The sequence below is a fragment of the Canis lupus genome, chromosome 21 (genome assembly GCF_048164855.1).
Source record: "Canis lupus baileyi chromosome 21, mCanLup2.hap1, whole genome shotgun sequence".
Lineage (NCBI taxonomy): Eukaryota > Metazoa > Chordata > Mammalia > Carnivora > Canidae > Canis > Canis lupus.
The window spans coordinates 42761154-42785377 of record NC_132858.1 but is presented as its reverse complement, the minus strand read 5'-3'; the positions used below and the strand labels follow the sequence as shown (position 1 = coordinate 42785377).

At 41.2% G+C, this 24224-nt stretch overlaps 2 long non-coding RNA genes across 3 annotated transcripts in view; one reads left to right on the top strand and one right to left on the bottom strand.

Moving 5' to 3' along the window:
- LOC140613081 (uncharacterized) overlaps positions 1 to 24224 on the top strand; it is a 412316-nt gene that overhangs the window by 14733 nt on the left and 373359 nt on the right. The gene's annotated exons all lie outside the window — the stretch shown is intronic.
- LOC140613524 (uncharacterized) lies at positions 15283 to 22242 on the bottom strand. Its single transcript, XR_012014519.1, has 2 exons — positions 21807 to 22242; positions 15283 to 15526 (listed from the first exon to the last, which is right to left on the bottom strand). It is a non-coding gene; the product is annotated as an uncharacterized lncRNA (long non-coding RNA).

Sequence of the window (24224 nt, the reverse complement as noted above, 5' to 3'; positions counted from 1 at the left end):
TTCAGTTTTTGCCTAGCTTGGAAGCTCTTTATCTCTCCTTCTATTCTGAATGAGAGCCTTGCTGGATAAAGTATTCTTGGCTGCATGTTCTTCTCATTTAGGACCCTGAATATACCATGCCAGCCCTTTCTGGCCTGCCAGGTCTCTGTGGAGAGGTCTGCTATGAATCTAATATTTCTCCCTATATAAGTTAGGGATCTCTTGTCTCTTGCTACTTTAAGGATTTTCTCTTTATCTTTGGAATTTGCAAGTTTCACTATTAAATGTTGGGGTGTTGAACAGTTTTTATTGATTTTAGGGGGGAATCTCTCTATCTCCTGGATCTGAATGCCTGTTTCCCTCCCCAAATTAGGAAAGTTCTCAGCTATGATTTGTTCAAATATGCTTTCTGGTCCTCTGTCCCTCTTGGCGCCTTCTGGAACCCCAATTAAACATAGATTTTTCCTTCTGAGGCTGTCATTTATTTCCCTTAACCTTTCCTCATGGTCTTTTGTTTTTGTCTTTTTTCCTCAGCTTCCTTCTTTGCCATCAACTTGTCTTCATGTCACTCACTCTTTCTTCTACCTCATTAACCCTCATTGTTAGGACCTCCAGTTTGGATTGCATCTCATTTAATTGATTTTTAATTTCAGCCTGATTAGATCTAAATTCTGTAGTCATGAAGTCTCTTGAATCCTTTATGCTTTTCTCCAGAGCCACCAGTAGCTTTATAATTGTGCTTCTGAATTGGCTTTCTGACATCAAATTGTAATCCAAATTCTGTAACTCTGTGGCAGAGAGTACTATTTCTGATTCTTTCTTTTGCGGTGAGTTCTTCTTTCTAGTCATTTTTCTCAGTGCAGAGTGGCTAAAAATGGATTGTACTTGTTACAAACTCTTCTCTCTGTAGCATTCCAGCTGTTCTCTCTTTAAATCTCAGGTCGAATTCGTGGGTTTTCAGGATGATTTGAAAGTTATCTAGGTAAGTTGGTGGGGACAGGTGACTTGGGGACCTATTCCTCTGCCATCTTGCCCCTAGAATCTCTTTGTTCATTCTTATTGTAGCATCTACCTTAACACAATCTCCCTCTCCCTCTCCTGCTCCCTTGGCAGGATTTTTGGTTCCCCTCTCCACCTTATTAGCAGTGTCTCAGCAGTGTGGCATGGCTGGCTTTATCATAGGTGCTCTTTTGTCTTGTAACTTCCATACCATGTTTCCAGTTAGATCATTAAGCTTACTTTCCTCTCCTAAATGTGTACTGTAGGAGACTGACCTGGCTTGTTCACCCTATGCCTTATTACTTCTCAGATGTCCTTATGCCTGAAAAAATACAGGCTCTAAGTCTACCCAAAGAACCAAGTTCGAATTTGTCTTAAAGAATAAACAGTTACATATTGTCAATATTATGAAATACAACTGTAGATTCACTTTACTCACAGTTACACTGAAATTGTGCATGTGTGGAATAGTTTGAAAAGAAGAATTTTTTTTAAAAGTACCATAAATTTGTCTGTTTTTTTTGCAGAAAACAGTATTTTTTAGGGTTTGTTCTTATGGGCATTATGATCATCATTGCCTTCAATTTTTAACTATGTAGTTAATCAGTAAAAGTATTCACAGGTTTAGACCAAAAATTGAAAGTTAAAGAATTAGTCCTCTGGGAGGATATTTTGGGGGAAAAAAATACAGTGACCACAAATTAAGTATGAAAACATGAGAGGGGAATTTCTAATAGTGGGCCATATAAAGACCTTGGAATAACCTCAAGTTTTCTTAGTTTGAATGTATATTTGCTGTTCACATTTGAGTTCCCCATTGCAACCTCATTAATATTGAGAAATAGAGTAACATGTATCTCAGGAGAAAAGAAATATGCATATACTATCTGTATATATATAATATATATATATATTTTCATGATTTGGAGAAGCATTAGGAAGATAGTCTTGATGAAAATATCTCTCAAAATTTAGCCACAAAATCCTGAAAATCCATCATTGGGGAACTTTTCTTGGAGTTCCAGCTCTCCAGGAGGAAGACATTATTAAGCTGCTGTCAGTCAAGGACACATGTACAAGCCAGATAGGATTGTCACAAAACACAGGCTCTGGAGTCAGATGGAGCTAGATTGAATTTAGCTTTGACACTCGCTCTGAGATTCTGGGCAAACTTTTTACCTTCTCTGAGTCCCAATTGCTTCATCTGTAAAATAGGGTTAATAATGACTATCAAATGAAAGGCTCAATGTAAATGAGCTGATATATTTAAAGACCCAATACAATACTGAAACTAGGCTCTTGATCAGGAGTGCCTGGGTGGCTCAATAGGTTAAGCATCCGACTCTTGATTGTGGCTCAGGTCATGATCTCAGGGTTGTGAGATGGAGCTCCTGTGTTAGGCTCCACGCTGAGAGTGGAGCCTGCTTAAGATTCTCTCTCTCCCTCTCCCTCTCCCTCTCCCTCTGCCTCTCCCTTCCCCCCATGCATGCTCTTTCTATCCCAGAAAATTAAATAAACAAACAAAGTAGGTACATAGCAATGATAATTATTAGCGATAACAGTAATATTTAATTCAGACTGGGTTTTGTTTAGTTTGGAGGTAGATAAAGACATTAAAGAGGTAGACAGATTCAGATCATTTTAAGGAAGATAATTTCCAGATTCTACATTTCTATTCATCTGCTTGCAAATATGCCTGCATCAGGTTGCTTCTCCTTTTTCATCTTTCCTTTTATAATTTCCCCTCATCTGCCTTTCAAAAGAGAGACAAATATCTCATCCAACTCAAATCATACTATGGTGCATTGCCATGGATATAGAAAGCTCTCGGATACAAAACAAAGGCAACTTAATCTATAGGGATTTGAGAGCCTCCTTTATTCAAAATGACACCATGAACCAAACATAATAAGGCATCATGTCTTTCCTTGTCTTATGCTTATCTCTGTTGGGGCAAAGCATAACTAACTGTTAAGAACTGAATGTTTCTCTCTCCATTCATCCACTGAATGAATTAATTCAATGAATGTCATTCATTGACACTTTAACACCCAAAGTTATTGTATTAGGAGGCAGGGATTTTGGGAGATAATTAGGTCATGAGAGTGGAATCCTCATGAATGGGATGAACACCTTGTAAGAAGAGATACATATGGGAGCCTGCTCCCTTTGTGCTGTCTGCCACATGGGGGATACAATGAGAAGATGGACATCTGGAAATCGAGAAGAGGACTCTCATCAGAAACCAGATCTTCCAGCACCTGATCACCTGATCTTGGACTTCAGGCCTGTGAGAAATTAGTATTTGTTGTTTAAGCCAGCTGTCTGGTAATTTGTTATAGCATCCTGAACTAAGACAAATATGTAAACAGTTGTGCTGACACATATTTAGATGTTTGGTTTTCAAGTATACTGCGGATTAGGCAGGGGATGAGGTGAATAATGATAGCTCTGTGTGTGTGTGTGTGTGTGTGTGTGTGTGTGTGTCTTCACTACTAGCAAAGAAGATATTGTTCTTGAGGAAAGAATCCTTTGAGAACGGAGTTAAAAAGAACATCTCCTGAAAATATTGATGATAGCAGCACGTTATTCGACAAACTCATGGTAGGGTTTCTGTACTTCAGCTGGCTAGCTATCTTGAAATGTTCAGGATTTTTAGAAGCATCCTGGAAAATGCCAGTCAGCCATGAGCTCTACTTTCTCTGCAATTTTACCATCTCAGTAATGAGGATGAGTTCTTTGAGTACTCTCATTTATCTGCATTTTAGTCTCATCTCAGTGGTATAATTTGCATGATTTCAAGATGGAAAGACCCACAAGTTCTTCCAACACATCAATGTTGTATTTTATTTTATTTTATTTTATTTTATTTATTTTATTTTATTTTTTTAATAATAAATTTATTTATTTTTTATTTTTTTTATTTTATTTATTTTTTTTATTGGTGTTCAATTTACTAACATACAGAATAACCCCCAGTGCCGTCAATAAATTTATTTTTTATTGGTGTTCAATTTGCCAACATACAGAATAACACCCAGTGCTCATTCCGTCAAGTGCACCCCTCAGTGCCCGCCACCCAGTCACCCCCCAACCCCGCCCTCCTCCCCTTCCACCACCCCTAGTTCGTTTCCCATAGTTAGGAGTCTTTATGTTCTGTCTCCCTTTCTGATATTTCCTACCCATTTCTTCTCCCTTCCCCTCTATTCCCTTTCACTATTACTTATATTCCCCAAATGAATGAGACCATATAATGTTTGTCCTTCTCCGATTGACTTATTTCACTCAGCATAATACCCTCCAGTTCCATCCACATCGAAGCAAATGGTGGGTATTTGTCATTTCTAATGGCTGAGGAATATTCCATTGTATACATAAGCCACATCTTCTTTATCCACTCATCTTTCAATGGACACCGAGGCTCCTTCCACAGTTTGGCTATTGTGGACATTGCTGCTATAAACATCGGGGTGCAGGTATCCCGGCGTTTCATTGCATCTGTATCTTTGGGGTAAATCCCCAGCAGTGTAATTGCTGGGTCGTAGGACAGATCTATTTTTAACTCTTTGAGGAACTTCCACACAGTTTTCCAGAGTGGCTGCACCAGTTCACATTCCCACCAACAGTGTAAGAGGGTTCCCTTTTCTCCGCATCCTCTCCAACATTTGTGGTTTTCTGCCTTGTTAATTTTCCCCATTCTCACTGGTGTGAGGTGGTATCTCATTGTGGTTTTGATTTGTATTTCCCTGATGGCAAGTGATGCAGAACACTTTCTCATGTGCTTGTTGGCCATGTCCATGTCTTCCTCTGAATGGATGAAAGATCTAAATGTGAGACAAGATTCCATCAAAATCTTAGAGGAGAACACAGGCAACACCCTTTTTGAACTCGGCCACAACAACTTCTTGCAAGATACATCCACGAAGGCCAAAAGAAACAAAAGCAAAAATGAACTATTGGGACTTCATCAAGATAAGAAGCTTTTGCACAGCAAAGGATACAGTCAACAAAACTAAAAGACAACCTACAGAATGGGAGAAGATATTTGCAAATGACGTATCAGATAAAGGGCTAGTTTCCAAGATCTATAAAGAACTTCTTAAACTCAACAGCAAGGAAACAAACAATCCAATCATGAAATGGGCAAAAGACATGAACAGAAATCTCACAATGTTGTATTTTATAATAAGAAACATATATTAGAGGTAAGTTAATATTTTGCATTTTTTCAGTATTTATTCAAATTTACAAGAGAAACATTGCATTAATTTTTGCTAAAAGTTGGCAAAATATGAAATCCATGATCATTTTTGTGAAGGTACCAGTCTCCTGCTCACTGTCACTCACCAATGACTTTTCTGCTCAGATATCGAATCCTACCATGTGCTTATTAGGAGTATTAGACTGCTCTGACTGCTATAACAAAATACCACACACAGGATGGCTTAGCCAACAGAAATTGGTTTTCTCACAGTTCTGGAAGCAAAGGTCAAGATCAGGGTTACAGGCATAGTTCTAATGAGGGCTCTTTCTGGCTTGCGGGCAGCCACCTCCTCTCAGTGTCCTTACATGGTGGAAAGTACTCTGGAGTCTTTCTCTTTTCTTACAAAGGCACCCTTTGGGTTAGAACTCCACCCTTATGATGTCATTTAACTTTTATCACCTCCTCACAGGCCCTGTGTCTAAATATATTGGCGGTTAGGGCTTTGATATAGGAATATTAAGGGCGGGGGACACAATTCAGTCCATAACATTGGGTTTAACTTAACACCAATGTGTTGCAAATTATACTCTAAATAATGTGCTCAACCATCCTTAATGTACTTTTTGTAAGCTTCTACTTATTAATGATTGGGTTTTTACTCTTCCTATCAATTTACATAAGATATTTTAACTAGTCTTTTAAAATCAGAACACCTATTTAGTTTCAAAAACAAGTCACAATTTTTCCCAGGTGCAAAGCAAATATAGAATGACTTAAGATTTAGAAAACCGGTTTAATTAGCATTAATTTCTCCCTTTCAGATGTTAACGTATTGCCAATTCTGTGAAATATATAATTATATAAACATAACTGACCTCAGCCAACTTTGGGAAGAAGTCACTAATATAGGGATAAATATCATCCAGCATCTGTGTCTGTCTTTTTGTTGTGTCTTTACTACATACTTTGAGATGTCCATAAAAAAATGAAATGTGACATTAGGCATTGGTCTTTGTTCATAGTCAAGGAGAAAAGTCCTAACATGCACAATTTATATAATTTTGCTTTTAACCCTAGTTTTATCTATGTTAGCTCCATAAGCAAGATGCCTCTAAAAAAGATGAATAGTATAATCAATAGTCACGTGATAAGTTTTGGTTAAAATTTTTTTGGTCATACTTCCTAAAAACTGAAAAAATGCAGAACTCTAGAGACTGGATAGCAATGGTTTTGCTTGGTTTTGTTTTTTAATTAGGTGGTTTCCAGTTCTCCGTTTTCAAAAAAAAATTAGAGGAGGACCTAACCAAGTTGACCACAGATAGATAATGAAAATACTTTTTTGATAATAGATTACTGTACATTTTTTGACTTATAATTATGAAGGTATTCAAATAAAAGAGTGACATTTCCATGAGAAAATGCCTAACATTCTCATTACTTATTTAATTGAACAAGATTTCTCAGGGCTTATGTATATAAAATTGAAAAATGGGACAGAATTGCTGCCGAATCCTGTCTTATTCTAACAGGATAACAGGTAACAGCCTAGATAAATGAACTTATTAAAAAAGATTCACTTATTCATTTGTATTGATTTTCTGATAAAGCTTTACTTGATATGCTTGAGAATTATTTCTCAAAATATGCTATGTATGTATGCTACTTTGGTCAACTGTGTACTAAAAATCATTGTACAGATAACCCAGAAAACTTTAAAAATACTTAGAATAGGGATCCCTGGGTGGCGCAGCGGTTTAGCGCCTGCCTTTGGCCCAGGGCGCGATCCTGGAGACCCGGGATCGAATCCCACGTCGGGCTCCCGGTGCATGGAGCCTGCTTCTCCCTCTGCCTGTGTCTCTGCCTCTCTCTCTCTCTCTCTCTCTCTCTCTGTGACTATCATAAATAAATAAAAAAAAATTTAAAAATACTTAGAACATTATGGTCATACAAAATTACAATGTTTTAATTTCAACCCAAAGACAATTATTTTTGTAATGGTAGTGAAGTTAATAGAGTGATCAGACAAAATTTATCAAATATAAAAATATATTACATTAATGAGATCCTTTTTTGGGAAATATGAGATCAAGGAGAAAAAAGAATGACATACATTTCCATTTGTCAAAAAAGAAATTGTGAATTTTTTTTTTTTACATTTTATTTATTTATTCATGAGGGATGAGAGAGAGAGAGAGAGAGAGAGAGAGAGAGAGAGGCAGAGAGAGAAGCAGGCTTCATGCAGAGAGCCCGGCGCGTGGGACTCAATCCTGGGTCTCCAGGGTCACACCCTGGGCTGGAGGTGGTGCTAAACCGCGGAGCCTGTCTGTGAATTTTTTAAATGAGTGAGAATAGGTATCAAATTACTTTGGCATTTAGAATCCATTGGGTAGAAACTGTGATACAAGTTTTGTTTAAAAATCAATATTTAGAAGTGCGTGGATGGCTCAGTTGGTTAAGTGGCTGCCTTCAGCTCAGTTCATAATCCCAGGGTCCTGGGATCAAGCCCCATGCCAGGCTCACTGCTCAGTGGGGAGTCAGCTTCTCCCTCTGCCCCTCTTTACCCCTTTTCATGCTCACTTGCACTCTCTCTCTCTTTCAAATAAATAAATAAAATATTTTTTTAAAAATCGATATTTATAATGTTTCTGGGTGGCTCAGTCAGTTGAACATCCAATTCTTGATCTCAGCTCAGGTCTCAGTCTCGGGGTTGTGAGTTTGAGCCCCACATTGGGCTCCACACTGTGCATGGAGCCTGCTTAAAAGTAAAAATGAAAATAAAGAAATAAAATAAAAAAATCAATATTCCCAACATGATAGTACATATTTTAAATATATTCAAGTTTGTGATGAAAAATTTTATGTGTCTACTTGAAAATGTGCAAGAGGATACATAATTTTTCAACATTCTTTTAGGAGGTATGTGAGAAAAAAGTTTGAAGACCACTGATTTGACGTGTCAAATCTTAACAATTGATGATGATGGACTTTATGGGGGAAAAGGGGACAGAGAAACCTAGAGCATAGAGAAAGGCAGACTTGGGTGTGCTGTTGATAGGAGCTCTTGTGATAGAAAAGTAGAGTTGGGGAAATAAGAAAAAAACCCCAAGATTATACACAATTCCCAAAGTTCTGAATTTTTGGCTGGCATCCTTGAGGCATGGCCTCATCCATTATTGATGAGCTTTTGCAAAGCAGATTTATGTTAAAATTGGTTCTCTTTTCTGATGGATTTAATTAGGTTGGAGACCAAGACTCCATTATCATATCCGTGATTCCTCCGTACCTGGCACTGTGCTAGGTGCTGGAGACACAAAGAAGGGCATGATGAGAAGATCTCTTGAGGAGTGTATGGCATAGAAGGAAACTGGAAGTTAATATAATCTTGAGTTGGAAGTCACTGAACATGTGCTCTGAGTACTTTTCATTTATATCCCATGTTTCTCTGCATAAAATCTTTGAAGTACATGCCATTTGAGTTATTTTTAAAGAAGGTGTTGATGAATTTGTCATAATTATAGCAGCTCCATATACATGTGTAGTGTTTTATAGTTTTTAAGGTGATTTCACATAAAATAGCTTATTTGGTCTCAACAACAATCCTTTGTGGCAGACAAGACCTGTGTTATTACTCTCACTTCAGAGATGAGAACATTATGGCCTAGAAGGATTTGGTGGGTTTGATCACATCATAGGGCTACTAAATGGCAGAATGGGATAGAACCCAGGATGACCTTGAAGCTCCTACTTTGCCCTTTGCCCCTAAGACCGTGTTAGAGCTTGAGGCACTGAGTTTCCTCTCCCACACAATGGGAAAGACAGCCCCCTTCGAGCCCCTTCTGTTCCGACACATCACGCTATTATACCAGTCTGCAAAGCCCTGACCACTCTTTCACCTGGACCATTTCTCAAGGTTGTTCATGGAGCTGGTAACCTCGAGAAGATCTGATAACAAGCACTCCGAGCTGTAAATCTACCTTACTGTTTGCTATAAAAGTATGGATCCTTCCAAGACAGTTATGATGGAAAGCCACTGCATGCCTATCATCGATCTGGGCCCATGACGTTGCCCTATGGGTTTTGAGGGTAATTGTAACCAAGGCAAATATACTGATAAATATAAACTCAGATATAGATGGGCAAATAGGAACTCATGCTTCTGACTATGCTGAGAGTAATCAAGACCTTTGTCTTTGGCCTACAAACCTCATGTCTTTTGCCAGCATCTGTGAATGGTAACAGAGTCACTGATTCACTTGTACACAGAGTAAAATCCAGTCTCAGACCTGACATGACAGTGACATGCACTGGTTAGGCGTTTGAGGATAGTGTGTGAGGATGTGTAAGGTACGACGGGGCTCATATAGGGCTTCAGAGGACGTGTACTCCCAGAATCTGAATTCAGGAATCTGAGAGTCAGGAAAAGACCTCACAAAAGGAAGCTGGCAAAAATTGACACTCACTGGTCTAGAAATAGCCACACACTGAACCAACGAGGTCCAAGAAATCTGTTGCTTCTCTGGCAGGTTTGGTATTTTACATGTTACGGTGTCAGGCTGTGTGACCCCAGTGTGCAAAAACGTAATCGTATTATTCTGTAATGAAATGTAACTTTGCTTTCTGGTTCTAATCTCTGCCAATGGTAGATGATGGAAATTGACAAAGGTGACAATTGCTTCAAGTTTGAACTCAGATTCCTTTCCTCCTCGTTCTTCTTCAGCAAGGGGCTCTAGCATGAGGGTGGGGTGGAAAGAGGTAAATTCAGGCTAAGGTACTTTCTGTCTCTGCTGGCCTCTGCCAAGGTATGACTCATCCTACTGGATCTTGGGCATTTTGTCTCTTGCTGAACGGATGGTGACATCACTGGCGCCATCATGGCCTTCAGTTGTTACGTTCATATATTCCATGTTCTTCTCTCTCAGGGACCACTTCTGGTCCGAGAACCCTTTTCCAGCATATAGTTCCTCTTAATTCCATTTTTTTTTTTTTTTGGTGCCCTGCTGGGGTATACAAGGCTCTCTGAGACTCATCTGCTTGGCTATGTGCTTCCACCATTGTTCATCTATCATTCACATGCCATGTTGGTTTCTCTTGGGGGCTTGCATCTCACTAGGATGCCAGGCTCTGGCCTTTCTCCTTTAGAGTCCTCCATGAACTTATCTCAGGTTTCTATCTGCTTGTCTAACTTGCTATTCCTCATGTTCCCTTTAGAGCTTGCATGTTGGGGATGGAGAGGTAGGGACACTCTCAGGGCCTTACCAGTGTCTGAATTCCAGTTATATCTTCTGTGATATAGGCACATATCTCCCCATTTGTTAAATTTCTATCTACTTTTAATCTAATTTACATTCTTCTCCCATCAATGGTCCATGGCATAAGGTTCTCTGAATCCTCGGTGTTTGGATCTTGATATTTAGAGTTAAGCTTTGGGATGCCTGGGTGACTCAGTGGTTGAGCATCTGCCTTCAGCTCAGGTCATGATCCCAGGATCTTAGGATCAAGTTCCACATTGGGCTCCACATGGGGAGCCTGTTTCTCCTTCTGTCTCTGTCTCTCTCTGTGTGTCTCTCATGAATAAATAAATAAAATCTTTAAAGTAGAATAAAGTTCAGCCTTTTTTTTTTTTAAAGAAAAAAAAAAAAAAAAGAAACCTTCTGTTCTCTTGAACACCTGCCACTTACAATAGAAAGCCATGGCCTGCAGAACATAGTCTCTGCTATAGATTTAGCTCCTAACCCATGGTTTGTACTCTGCCTGGATTTTCCTACTCTGAGGGTGGCATGTACAGAAAGTGCCCACTGGCTGCTGAATAGTAGGTGAAAGAAAGGGTAACAGGAATTTAAAAGTACATAGCTTAATAATAATAATAAAAATTGCTACACTACAATTGGGAAACCATGCCTATTTCCAGGATCTTCATCAAGAGACCATGATGTTCCCAGGAAGTTGGCTAACTGCAACTGGTATAAAGAAGCTGCAACCTACTCAAATTACATTGCAACTTGCCAGGAATTAAGTAATGGTTTCCTGGAATTGGAGAGTACCATGTACGCAGCAATGTTTATCTAACACCGTGCTGAAGAGTCTGGCCTCAGCTTCTGGAGGGCCAGCGGGGTTATTGAGATCGCAATGTCTCTAGAAGGGAGGGCAGTTTATCAGTTCATTCAGGGGCCCAGCTTTTGGGGGATAGAGTTGATGACTCAGCATGAAAAGCAGATTCCTTTGCTTTAACCTCTAGCTGTTTGGAAACTCCAGCTAGATAATCTGATTATAGATCTGGATTGGGATTAAAGAATTTTTATATTTATATTATTATAAATTTATATATATATATACATTTTAAAATATTTATTGAGAGAGAGAGAGAGAGAGCATGAGCAGGGGGAGGAGCAAAGGGGGAGGTGCAAGCAGATTCTGTGCTGAGCTTGGAGCCCCATGTGGGGCAAGCTTGATCTCATGACCCTGAGACCATGATCTGAGCCGAAACAGTGTCAGGCACTTAACTGAGCCACCCAGTTGCCCCAGGACTTTATATTTTAACAGGCTTCTTCTGGACCACATTTTGAGAAGATTAGATGGATTGAAGTGCTTAAGATAAAAATTAAATATTAAATATTCAGTGACAATACCACCCTTTGATCCAGGCTAGAGGATCTAATTTGGGCTCAGTGGTGTGGAGGACCTGCTCTGGTCATGTCCCTCCCCATGCAATGGGGAGTCTGTGGGCTCAAGGGGATATACCAACCTATAACCTGGGACTGAGCATTTAGATGACCATCAGGGTACTGGGCCCCTGGAAGGTTCTGCTCAAATGGCCCTGAGCTGGCCAGGTTTGGCACAGGCTTTTATGCTACTGTAGACAGCCTTAGGCCTCAGCGGAGGCTGGGGGCAGCCGTTTGTGGGGATGGTGATGAAGCGCCACTGTTGGGAACTGCGGTGTCTACTAGTGGCTGGAGGAAGCCCCACGTGGAAGCCAGGCCGTGGAGGAGCTGGAGTACACTTGGGATCAGTCTCTCCCACTGTACCCCTGCATTCTTACACCTGGTGTTCCAGGTGCCTTTTTTTTTTTTTTAAGATTTTATTTATTTATTCATGAGAGACAGAGAGACAGAGCGAGGCAGAGACACAGGCAGAGGGAGAAGCAGGCTCCTTGCAGGGAGCCCTACATGGGACTCAATCCCAGGTCTCCAGGATCATGCCCTGGGCCAAACGCAGTGCTAAACCGCCGAGCCACCCAGGGATCCCCTCCAGGTGCCTTTTTAAGGCACATTTATGAGGTAGGAGAACAGAACATGTTTCATTGAGCAGCTCTTTAGCTTTGATTTATAACTTCTAAATATGTAGACGTCTGGTTTCTGGGACTTCATCGTATTCTTGCCTCATGTCCCACAATGTTTGGGGCAGATCTGATCAGTGTGTTCAATTATTAGTGTCTTAGAATTGATTTCTTCTGATTAAGAAATTGTCCTTCAAGCCCAGCCTGGGAGAAGGAAAAACGGATAAGAAGAAAAGAAAAATGTGGCCTTGGGCTCGGCCATGCTGGGTGGCCCAGTGAGGGAGCGAATCAGGCCTGTAGGGCAGGGGGAGGCTCGGGGCAGCCTTTGCAAGCCTGTCTGCTATCCTCTCCTCTGGGGGGTGGGCCTGGGGGGCATAATTCTCTTCTGCTGAACTGACCATTTCAGCTATTTTGGATGGGCCAAAACTCAGATTGTCTAACCTCCTTCTTTCCGGGATTCCAGCCTCTCCCACATCAGTCAAGTTGCCCTGATTTATTCTTGGAGGAAGACAGAGTCAGGAAATGTGAACATTTTTCAGAATGACTTTAAAATATTTTCCACCAAAATTGAATGTTAAAAAAAAAGAAGAAAAAAAAAAAAAAAAAAAAGAAGAAGAAGAAAAAAAGACTTGCTCAGGGTTGTATCAACTACTTTATAAGTGGATTAACAAAGCAAATCTGATTTATTTTTTATGTTTGGAATAGACTAGAAGGTGTAAAAGGACTTGTTACATGACACTCACCCTTCTTGTTGTCATGTACCACATACTTTTTAGGAAATATTCCTTTTTACACCCAATTACTTTTGTTTTAATTCTCTGCTTCCATTGGGTGTGCTATATACAGTTGTCCAGGTTGTTTACTGCATAAGAACACCAACCCTATAAATCAGTGGGGTTTGAAATCCAGGCTAGCTTCTCCTTGTCAAGCTGAGTGGCTCTCATGAACCTGATCCAACATGAGGGAGTCTCTAATCACAAAAAGTCACAGCCTGCCCATCAAGTACGGACCTCCAGGCCTGGATCCATGCAGGAGGGTCCTTAAGGATTGTCATGATAGCCAAACATTTAAATAAGGTACACTATTTTTTTTTTTTTCCCAAGAGGACTTCTCTGCCAGAATGACATGCCTGAGCAGGGAGCAGATCCTGGCTATCTGGTCAGATATGGCTCCTATTATAGGTCAAGAAATAAACATTCTGGTTTAAAAAGTATTTCCCATTGTATGGTTAACTGGAGTCAGCTCCCCAGAGTCTTTCCTCCTGGGTGAACTGACAACGTTGGATTTCTAAATCAGCAAAGTTGAAGGTACTACACTTGTGGTGACCTTTTGCAGCCTTATAATGTCCAGAGCAGAACAGCAGGCCGGTTGCATGCAATCCTTTGAAACCGCTTGAAATCGATTGCAGCGTACTAGGGGTTTACCTTGTAGACATGAAGAGAGGAAAACTGGTACTAACCATGGCATTCCCTGTGTGCATTTTCTTTCCTCTTACTCTGCTTTATTTTTCTTCATATTACTTTTCACTACTGGATCCTCTGTTACCTATCAGTTTGTTTATTGGCTATATATTTAACGAGTTTTTGCCACTACATATTTGTTGAATAATAAATGAATGACCCACAAGGATGCAACTATCAGCCTTTGCTGTATTGTCAGTGTACTGTTAGGAATGAAGACTGCACTTCCATGGCCCACCCTAAATGAGCATGAAATCAATCCCCTCTGGGCTGGAAGGGGAAAGGGCAGGTGTGCGAGGGAGACGCTCAAGGTAACCAAACAGTAGAGGATACCAGGATGACTCCATATGTTGAAAAAATGGTGGGAGCCTCTTAGGAGATGCTCAGCTGGGAATTTGGGTTCTTTCCCCTTGCTATCTCCCATCTCCTTGCAGCAAAGAATGCCTTTCTAGAAGGAATAGAAATTTGTGCAGCAGCCATGATTTCTGTGGGTCCCAGAAAAAAGCCATGCCTCATTACTGCTTTGAACTGTATAGTAATGTGGAACAGAACTAGCTAGAGCCAGAAAATGGAGATTTGATGAGTCCTCTAAGATAAAGTGAGTAACTGCAGCTGGAGACTGAATATTTATTGCTATTCATATATCGGTTTTGAGCAAAGAAGGTAATTAGTCCAATCTGGATCAGCATTGCTCAAGAGCATGGAGGAGGACATTTCTTCCCCTGTCTCAGCCCTGCCAGTCCTTTGCTAGCAAAGCTCAATATCTCTAGCCTCGCCCTTGAATGCTCATCACCATCTTGCTCTAATGAAAACCCAGCTCTTCACTGAGAACGCCGTCTTCCTCTTCTCCTGCAGCCCTGTCACGTGGTGGCTGTTTTCTCCCTCACGGTTTTGTGCTAGTAGACCTGGAGGTGGGATGCAATTCCTTTTTGCTCCTCCTTGTCACTTCTGCATTAGTCTCTTTCCTCCCTAAAGATGTCTTGTATTGAAACTCAGGTAGTCAGGTCATGCCACTTGGTCGTCTCACTTCATTGACATCTGTCATGTCTAGCTGGTTCCTTGGTGCTCTGGCCTCACCGTCGTGGTCCAATTCCAGTCTCTGTTCTTGGCAATTTCAACCTATAGATAGATAGTCCCTCCATTCCCCTGATCTCTCAGTTCCCTGTCTACCTCTCTTCTCATAGTCTGGTCTGCCACTTTCTGTTACTCCCAAAGTCATACCAGACCCTGTCATTAACCCTGTGTATGCCATCTGTGATTGTGACATATGGGTCCTACTCTCTGACTCCTCCCTACCCCCTACCCCAGTGCACTCCCACTAGCACTCTTTCTAGGGCTGTGTAACAAAGTACCATAGACTGGGGGGCTTAAGCAATAGGCATTTATTCTCACACAGTTCTGGAGGTTAGAAGTCCAAGATCAAGGTGTGGGCAGGTTGATTCCTCTTGAGGGCTATGAGGGAGAATCTGTTCCATGCCTCTCCCCTGTCTTCGGGTGGTTTGCTGGCCATCTCTGGTATTCCTTGGCTTGTAGATACATCACTCCAATCTCTGCCTTCGTCTTCACATGGTGTCCTCCCTATGTGTGTTGTCTTGTCCAAATCTCCCATTTCTATAAAGACATTGGTTATATTGGATTTAGGAGCCACCATATTCCAATATGGCTTCATCTTAATGCAACTAATGACTTCTCAACTGACTCTATTACCAAGTAAGGTCATGTTTGGAGGTACTGGGGACTTCAACATATAGATTTTTGAGAGGATACAAATTTAGCCCATAACACTATCTCCAGCAATCCTTCAACTCTACTGGGACCTATACTCTTATCTTGTGTGCTTCCCTGTTGCCTTCCCCTTCCTCCTTATCAATACCTTATATCTCATTAAAACCGTTCCCTTGCCTGTCCCCTTGCAGCTCTCACTTTGTTGAACTTTCTTGGCTAAGCTTTCCACCTACTCAGTGCTTGATCCCATGCAGCTGAATGTGACTGGAGAAAAATAACCGTGCTGACTCTTATCATTTTAAATTTATGAATATAAATCCTAAATGGACTCTTAATGCTGCTTGGCGAACATACTCTCTCCTATATCATCAGTTTCCTCCTATTGAATTGTTGCTCTCACCATACAAACATATTCATATTTCTCTCATATTAATGGTATAAAAAAAACTTCCTTTGACCCCACATCTGCCAGTAGCTCTCTCTCCCAAGCTCTACCAACTGCCACTTTTCACGGCACAGTTCTAGAATTGTCTATACCTATTATATCCAGTTCCTCTCTTTTTATTCTCTTTCCTTTCCAATCAAATTTATGTCCCCCTCCCCAAAATTCTCATGTCAAGATTACCAAAGATCTTCAAATTATGATGTCTAATGGCCCATTTTAGTCTTCATTTTATATGATCTATTATTGACGCTCAACATAGCTGATCACTCTCTTCTGGAAGCAGCTTTCTTCCCTTGGCTTCCAGGATGCTCCTTTGTTTTCCTCTTATCTCACTGGCCCATTTCTCTCAGTCTCCTTTGCTGGTACCTCCCTTACTCCCAGCCTCTGCAGAACCCAGGGCTTTGACTTTGGGCCTCTTGCCCTTTCCATCTTCACTCACTTCGGGTGATCTCAGTCAGTTTCATGGGTTTAGATGTGACCCAAATCAAGTTTATGTCTCCAGCCTGGATCTTTCCTTTGGGCTATAGGCTGATATGCATTTGCTTCTTCAACTTCCCTACTTGGGTATCTAATATGTCTCCCAACTCAACATATCCAGATGTGCACTCCCGATCTCACCCCCACCCCTGCTGCTCCATCCTTCACTTGCTCAGGCCACTACCCCGGAGTCAGCCTCCTTTCCCTCACAGCTCATAGGGACTGGTGCTGACTCTCCCTTCAGAATGTGTCCAGAGTTCGATGCCTTCTCACCATGCCCACTGCGACCACCACTCCCATGATGGCCTCAGTCTCTGACTAGCCTCTCATCTCTGCAGTCTGTTGCAGGGCAGCAGCCAGAATGATCTGTGTGACACTCCAGCCAGATCAATCCCTCCTCTCCTCAAACCTTACAATGGCTCTCCGCGTCATTTTGGAATAAGAGCTGAAGTCCTTACGAGGTCCTCCCAGATCTGGGAACCACCATGACTTTCCTGCCCGTCCCTCTTCCTCTTCTCTGGCTTTCCTTCTCCTCCCAGGCTGCTCTCCCTCCTCTTCCTTGATCGCATCAAGAACACACCCTGCCTCTAGCTTCAGCCCTGTGTATTCCCTCTGCCTGAACTGCCCTCCCCTCAAGTAATGCTGTGTCTTCTTTGCTCACTGCCTTCCATCTTTGCTCAGATGTCACCTTCTCCGTGAAGCATCCCTGACCTCTGTTTAAATTCCAGACCCTGCCCATCGTCCTGGGCCTCCTTCACCCTGATGCATTTTCTCCATAACATGTTTTACATCCTCATATACTATGTGACATACTTATATATTATGTTTGTTGGTTATTCTGTGTGTCACCCAGTAGAATTCAAGTTCCATGATTTTTTAAATAATAAATTTATTTTTATTGGTGTTCAATTTGCCAACATACTGAATAATACCCAGTGCTCATCCCGTCAAGTGCCCCCCTCAGTGCCCGTCACCCAGTCACCCCCACCCCACACCCTCCTCCCCTTCCACCACCCCTAGTTCGTTTCCCAGAGTTAGGAGTCTTCATGTTCTGTCTCCCTTTCTGATATTTCCTACCCATTTCTTCTCCCTTCCCCTCTATTCCCTTTCACTATTATTTATATTCCCCAAATGAATGAGATTTTTAAAAAAAGATTTATTTATTGGGGCACCTGGGTGGCTCAGTGGTTAAGCATCTGCCTTTGGCTCAGATTGTGATCCTGGGGTCCTGGGATCGAGTTCCGCATCGGGCTCCCCGCAGGGATCCTGTTTCTCCCTCTGCCTGTGTCTCTGCCTCTCTCTCTGTGTCTCTCATGAATAAATAAATAATATCTTAAAAATATACTTATTTATTTTAGAGAAAGAGCATGGTGCGGAGGGGTGGAGAAGGAGGGAGAGAGAAACTCAAGCAGACTCTGTGCTGAGCATGGAGCTACAGAAGCAGGGCCTGATCTTAAGACCCTGAGATCATGACCTGAGCCAAAACCAAGAGTTGGATGTTAACTGATTGTACCCCAGTGAGTTCCATGTTTATTGGTGCTTCTTTTTATCCCTAAGCCCAGAACACTGTTGATGCCTAGTATGTACTCAGCAAATATTTGGTGAACGAATGGAGAGTTACCCAGAACTTGGCAATAAAAGAGAATGGACTGGCAAAAGGAGGACGGTGGCCTTGGCTAGGAGTGCTGTGAAAGAAGTGAGCCAGTTAACACCAGAACCACTCTGCAGTTTTATCTGGATGCTACTTGAAAGCTGTGGTATAAAGGTTGATGTGTGATTTAATAGGTGATTAAATTGGCTTATTCCTAAGCACAATTTGGCGAGTACTCTTTTGTTGCCTTTAGAAAGTACTGAGTGATACATGCTACCTCCTTCCCAATAAAGGCCCATTTGGGAGCCTCACATTAAAGTGAAGAAGCTGCGGGGCAGGCCGGCCTGGCTATGTCATTTTACAGACCCAATCAGGGGTCTATAGAATGCAAGTCAGGGTCTGTCTGTGTTCAAAGGCTTTTAAAAAATACCTTTAAAAATCCACGTGCCCTCATCCCACAGTAGTGATGCAATAGACTGCAGGTGCTGTGGTGACGGGTTTCACTGCCGATATTCCAATGTCCCTGCTGGCTTGGCCACTGATTACCGTCCCACAGAATAATAGGCCACAATTTAGGGTTAGAGGGAAGTAAAAACTTGTCCATTTATTTGTTATAGGAACACTTCTTGGGAAGAGTGAGCTGTTAGAAAAAAAGCAGTGTTGATTTTTGTATTTACAGAACATTATTTACATATATGCATATTATTTGAAGTTCTGTAAAAGCCCACATTGGTACCAGGCAACATCTAAAACGGGGGCATAGATAGCAGCACTAAAGAGGAGAGGGGCCCTCCAACAGGACAGTTGCATCCCTGCGTCTGATGTCCGAAATTGTTGAATCCGACAAGTAGAAGGCCTCTTGTGTGTGTGTGTGTATGTGTGTGCATGTGTGTTTTACTTAGCTTTCACTCTAATTAGTGGCATATCTTTTTAGTTTGTTTCCTAGTGTTAGTGAATTTCTTCTCTAATCTTGGTTACCTTCAGCAAATACAGAGATGGGCCAGTGAATGAACTTCAGTTTATTGGATGTGTTAGGTGACCAGGTTTGCCCAAGTTCAGGAGACAACAGTGGAAAAATGGAATCATGACTGGTGGAAATATTGGAAGGACAAATATGGAGTGAACAAATTGTTGAGAAGAAGAAAATTCTTTTACAAATTTGGCTGTTTTGTGGAGATTTGGATTTTAGCATTTTACATTAATGTTTGTCAGCCAATTCCCTCACCCACTTGGACCATATGAATGGATTTACAGGAACCACTCTGTCTTTCCAGGGTCTCTGTGTAAGATTTCCTGAACCACCCCCTACATTTGGAATCCCAGGAATTTTCTTGGATTATTATACAGTCCTGGGGCAACCCCTTAGGGATCCATAGGAGGGGAACGAGGACAAAGCAGTAAAAAGGGAGACATAGGATCAATTTAATGCAACAAAGGGAGAAGAGAGGGAAGAGGAAATAGGGAAAAAGAACCACATGTGGGTAACATGGGTTCTGACTATAATAAAATTAATGAACTGTTCTGTAGCTGTTGGAAATAAATTTTAGTGACATGCTTACTCTTTTTAAATGAACAGACGACTTACTCTTTTTGTAAATGAACAGATGACTGTCAAGGTGGTTGATTGTGTAGTTCTGACACGTTGTATGTGAGAAAAAGTCCATCTCAAATTTTCTGGGTACACTTTGAGCTCAGATCTCTACAATTCTTTAGAAACAGCTGGTAGAGTAGAAAGGGGGAATTCTTGGTGTGGCTGTGATTCACTTCCCTGCCCTGTGATTCACTACTCTGTTGCGAATGGCGGACACATGGCGAGGATAGAATAACTGGTTTTGAGGCTTCATGAGCGGATTCAACACTGTGTCTTTATGTTTTGACACCATTTGAGTCAAAGCTTTGAGGTGTTTTAACATCACAAAGGAGCAGAGAGGTGAAGGATCAAAAGATGAACACAATGAACATGTGTAAGAGCTTGGTATCTAAAAGCATCCATTTCTTGCATGACACCAGCAAGTGAGATTAGGCAGCCACTGATGGGATGGGATGAGTGATGAAAGCAAAACTGCTTTCTTTTTTTAAACAGAAAGATCCAACCACCTGCTCTTACATGGCTTTTTTTATATAAGGTTTTGTTTATTTATTTGACAGAGAGAGAGAGAACGAGAGAGCAAGAGAATAAACAGGGGGAGCAGGAAAGGGAGAAGCAGGCTCCCTGCTAAGGGACCCCATGCAGGGCTCAATCCAGGACACTGGGATCATGACCTGAGCCAAAAGAGATGCTCGGCCGACTGAGCTACCCAGAAGCCCCCGACACTCTTTTAACTGAAATATTTACAGTGAATAAAGAAAGGCAGCTAAGTAAACATTCTTGGGCTCCCACTCACCCAAACTCCCTCCCTTCTCAAAATTTGTCACTAATAATTGTGAAAATTCAGCCAAAGAAACACTGGTAATGTTACAATATACTTAAAAGCTTATATCTAATATACAAATAAACAAGTTATGCAGTCATTGGTTACCTAAATTAAGGTGCTAAAAATTTCTGACTGCTGAATTTGTATTTGTATTTATGGTAGCAATTCAAAATGTGAAAAGAAAAATTAATTCTACTAGGTCATGAAATTATGAAAGTTTTCCTTAGAAAGATGTCCTCATTTGAACACCCAACTGGATAGTGAAACTTGAGTATTCTTGTTGGTGGAGAATTAGATGTAATGAGATGAATGCACTGTCTCTACTTCTGGTTTGTTTTTCTTTTAAGAAACTGAAAGTCCAAGGTTGGTAACATATATTTAACTACAGAGATTTTTTTTATTTTGTTTTTTTGTTTGTTTGTTTTTGTTTTTTGCAAAACAATACTGTTTTATTATCAAGACCCTGCCCAGGGGAGTAGGGGCCCACTCTGTTCCCAGAGGGACAATGGATGATGGGTGTGTGAGATCCGTCAGGGAGTTAGGTCAGTGCTGTGAGAATAGCCCCAGCCACCACGGGAGCCTGGACATCTGAGATAGGATCTGGGGGAAACTTTGGGGAGTAAGATCCCCCAGGAGACTGAGGAGCTGAGGCTGAGCTCCCCCTTGGCTCCTCTGCAGGAGGCCAGTGAGGGCTGTGAGCTCAGGTCCACTGACCCAGGTGGTGAGGCGCCAGAGCATGGGGTGGAGAATGATAGGGGGCTTTGTTTTCATCTAGGTTATTGTATTTCAGCCTAGCACACCATTTTATATCATTACCCAGCAGTTAATCTCATTAGAAACCTACCTATTTGCTTGGTAGTGAGTGTGAAGGGGCTGAGGGAAATGGAGACATTTGAGAAGCCACCAGCTGAGAGCCAATAGCTCGAGATGCATCTATATCTTTCTCAGATTGGAACTGTGGCCGACTATTTATGGGTGCCAAAACATGAAGTCTGGCATTAAATCCCCCACAAGTCTCTAGTGTGACAGCATATTTTAACATCGCTTAATACAGGCAAGGCGGGGAGGAGGGAAGAAGAAGCATATTGCTGAACCAAAATAGTAGTAGTATGGTCGAGAGTTATAAAGTTACAGTCTCTTTAAAAAATTTTATCCCCAATTGAGCGAATCAAAGAAATAATTGCTTGGTTAAGTTTTTTAGATATTTTAAAAATATTGCAGAAATCAGGCTAAACATACCTGTGAGCTTTCCTGCTGACCTGAGCTGGCTCCAACACATTGCAAATCAAGAGGATTATAAGCTAAACCAGACTGTGGGAGAGTGGGGAGCTCTCACCAGGTTTCCCGATAGGCGATGACTTAGAGATGTTGCAAGTCGGGGATCGGTATAGTTGAGGCTGATCAGTATCGTTGATAGTTTAGACAGTACAGAAGTTGATCAGGGTAGTTGAATCAATTTTAGAAAGCGAGAAGTTCAGGTGCAGAGTGTTGACTTGATTCACCCAAGGTCACATGGCTCAGAGCCAGACTAGAATATGATCCCGGATTTCCAGTACGGAGCTTCTTTTGCAAGGGCAGTCCTGGAATTTTGGCGCTGCCCTGCCTTTCCAGGGCGGCCTTTGCAAAATCTCATCTAAACATGGCTCTTATTTACTAGCTTCTAATGATTTTGCCTGGAACCACGTGGATGGAGAGATTCAAGTCACATGATTAAATGTCTGACAAAGTGGTATCGACTGACCGGAAGCCTTAAATAAATATTGACTTCCAGTCTTTTTGGAGTGGTAACTCCCGACCAGTTTTTTCTTTTCTCGAATGTGTTTCTTATCCATATCATGTATGTATGTAAATATGTATACGTTTTAAAGAGAATACGTATTTTTGTTTTGATTTTAGAAAATCTTGGCAACATTTGCTGAGATAACTGGTAGCTGGGAAAACAGTGATGTCGTAGGAAGATTACCAGATGCCTTCAGGAACTGACTTTTCATCCTGCCTGGCCATGTGGGAATTGCTTAGCTGGGGAGTCACTTTCATTTTCTGGTCAGTAAAGCAGGGTTATTGATGACTGCTTTACCTGCAAGAAGCACTCTAAGAATAGATGAAACAAAGTAGAGGAAGTGCTCCAAGGGTTTCATACATTCCTAATAGAATTAAAGTAGGTGGATTATGCTCTAGGCTACAATTTCTTTTACTTGGAATGCCGATGGCCTCAAGTTTTCCTGTAGCTTTAAGAGTCAATGATTCTCAGGAATCTTTTTTCACATCATTGAACCTTTAAGACGCTTGCTTTATTTAATCTTAGATTCAGAAAACTCTGTAAAGTCACCTAGTGATATTTCTTCCCAGTTCAAACAAAAGCTTCAAGTATATTTTTTCATAGGAACATATGCATTCTTGTGTGTGTGTGTGGGGGGGGGATGCATGTCAAGAACAGGACCATAAGAGTACAGTATGTCTTGTTCAAAAGGGAATGATTCATTGAGTGGAAAGTATAGGAAGACTATATGCGTTCTTGACATCGTTTCCCCACACTATCCTTTCAAATTAAACATTCTGTTCGAACAAGGCATACTGTGCTCTTTTAGTGCTGTATTCTAGGCATGCATCTCATCAATACATCTTCATGATTCTGAGACAGTATTTACCTTTTCATATCTAAAAATCTTAAATATAGGGATGGCTGGGTGGCTCAGTGGTTGAGCATCTGCCTTTGGCTCAGGTCGTGATCCCCGGGTCCTGGAATTGAATCCCACATCAAGCTCCCCTCAGGGAGCCTGCCTCTCCCTCTGCCCGTGTCTCTACCTCTCTCTGTGTCTCTCATAAATAAAAAAAAATAAAATATTTTAAAAAAATCTTAAGTATATACATGCTGTGTACATTGACATATACACATTTGAGTCCTAGAGTTTCTTTCTGACCTACCTATACGAGATGTCCTCCTGAGAAGGTTTCTATTCCATGGGACCTTTGCAGCCTTCCACTGTGTCTGGTTTTAAGTAATTTATGTCTGATTTATTTATTTTTCTGAGATTTGCTCTTCTCATTCTTGTACCGGGCTGGTCTCTCCACACTAACCTCAGCCCCCTCAGACAGTGGATTGGAAGGAACATAGTCTTCTTCAAATTTTCCTTTGGTAGATTTTTTATTGTCATGCAATTTTGTTGTCAGACAGACATTACCCTGAGTTAAAATATCATTCTGTGATTAAAAAAAAAAAATCAACAGAAGACTTTATTTTTTCCTCACAGCCTAGAAAACAAGATTTGAGTAGGACATATGCTTTTCCCCTCTCAAATATGAGGGATTGTCAATGTGGAAAAGGAATGAGATTCATTCTACATAGACCCATGGGTGGGAATCACAGAGGCAGATGTAATTAGAATATAATAATAATGATAATAATAATAAATAAAACTTTCTCATTATAACAACTGTCCAAAAACAGAGGGGCATGCTTCATAGAGTTGTCAGTTCCATTTATGGAAAAGTTGAAGGAGAGTGTCTTAGGTCATGTTCTCTAGAAGGAGAGCCCGAACTGGGGATTTTTGTGCCAGTGAATCATTGACAGAGTACTCTCAGAAAAAACTTGTAGAGAAGTAAGGGAACCAGGATAGGGCAGGGGAAGAAGCTGGGAAAAGATGAAAGTTCAGCTAA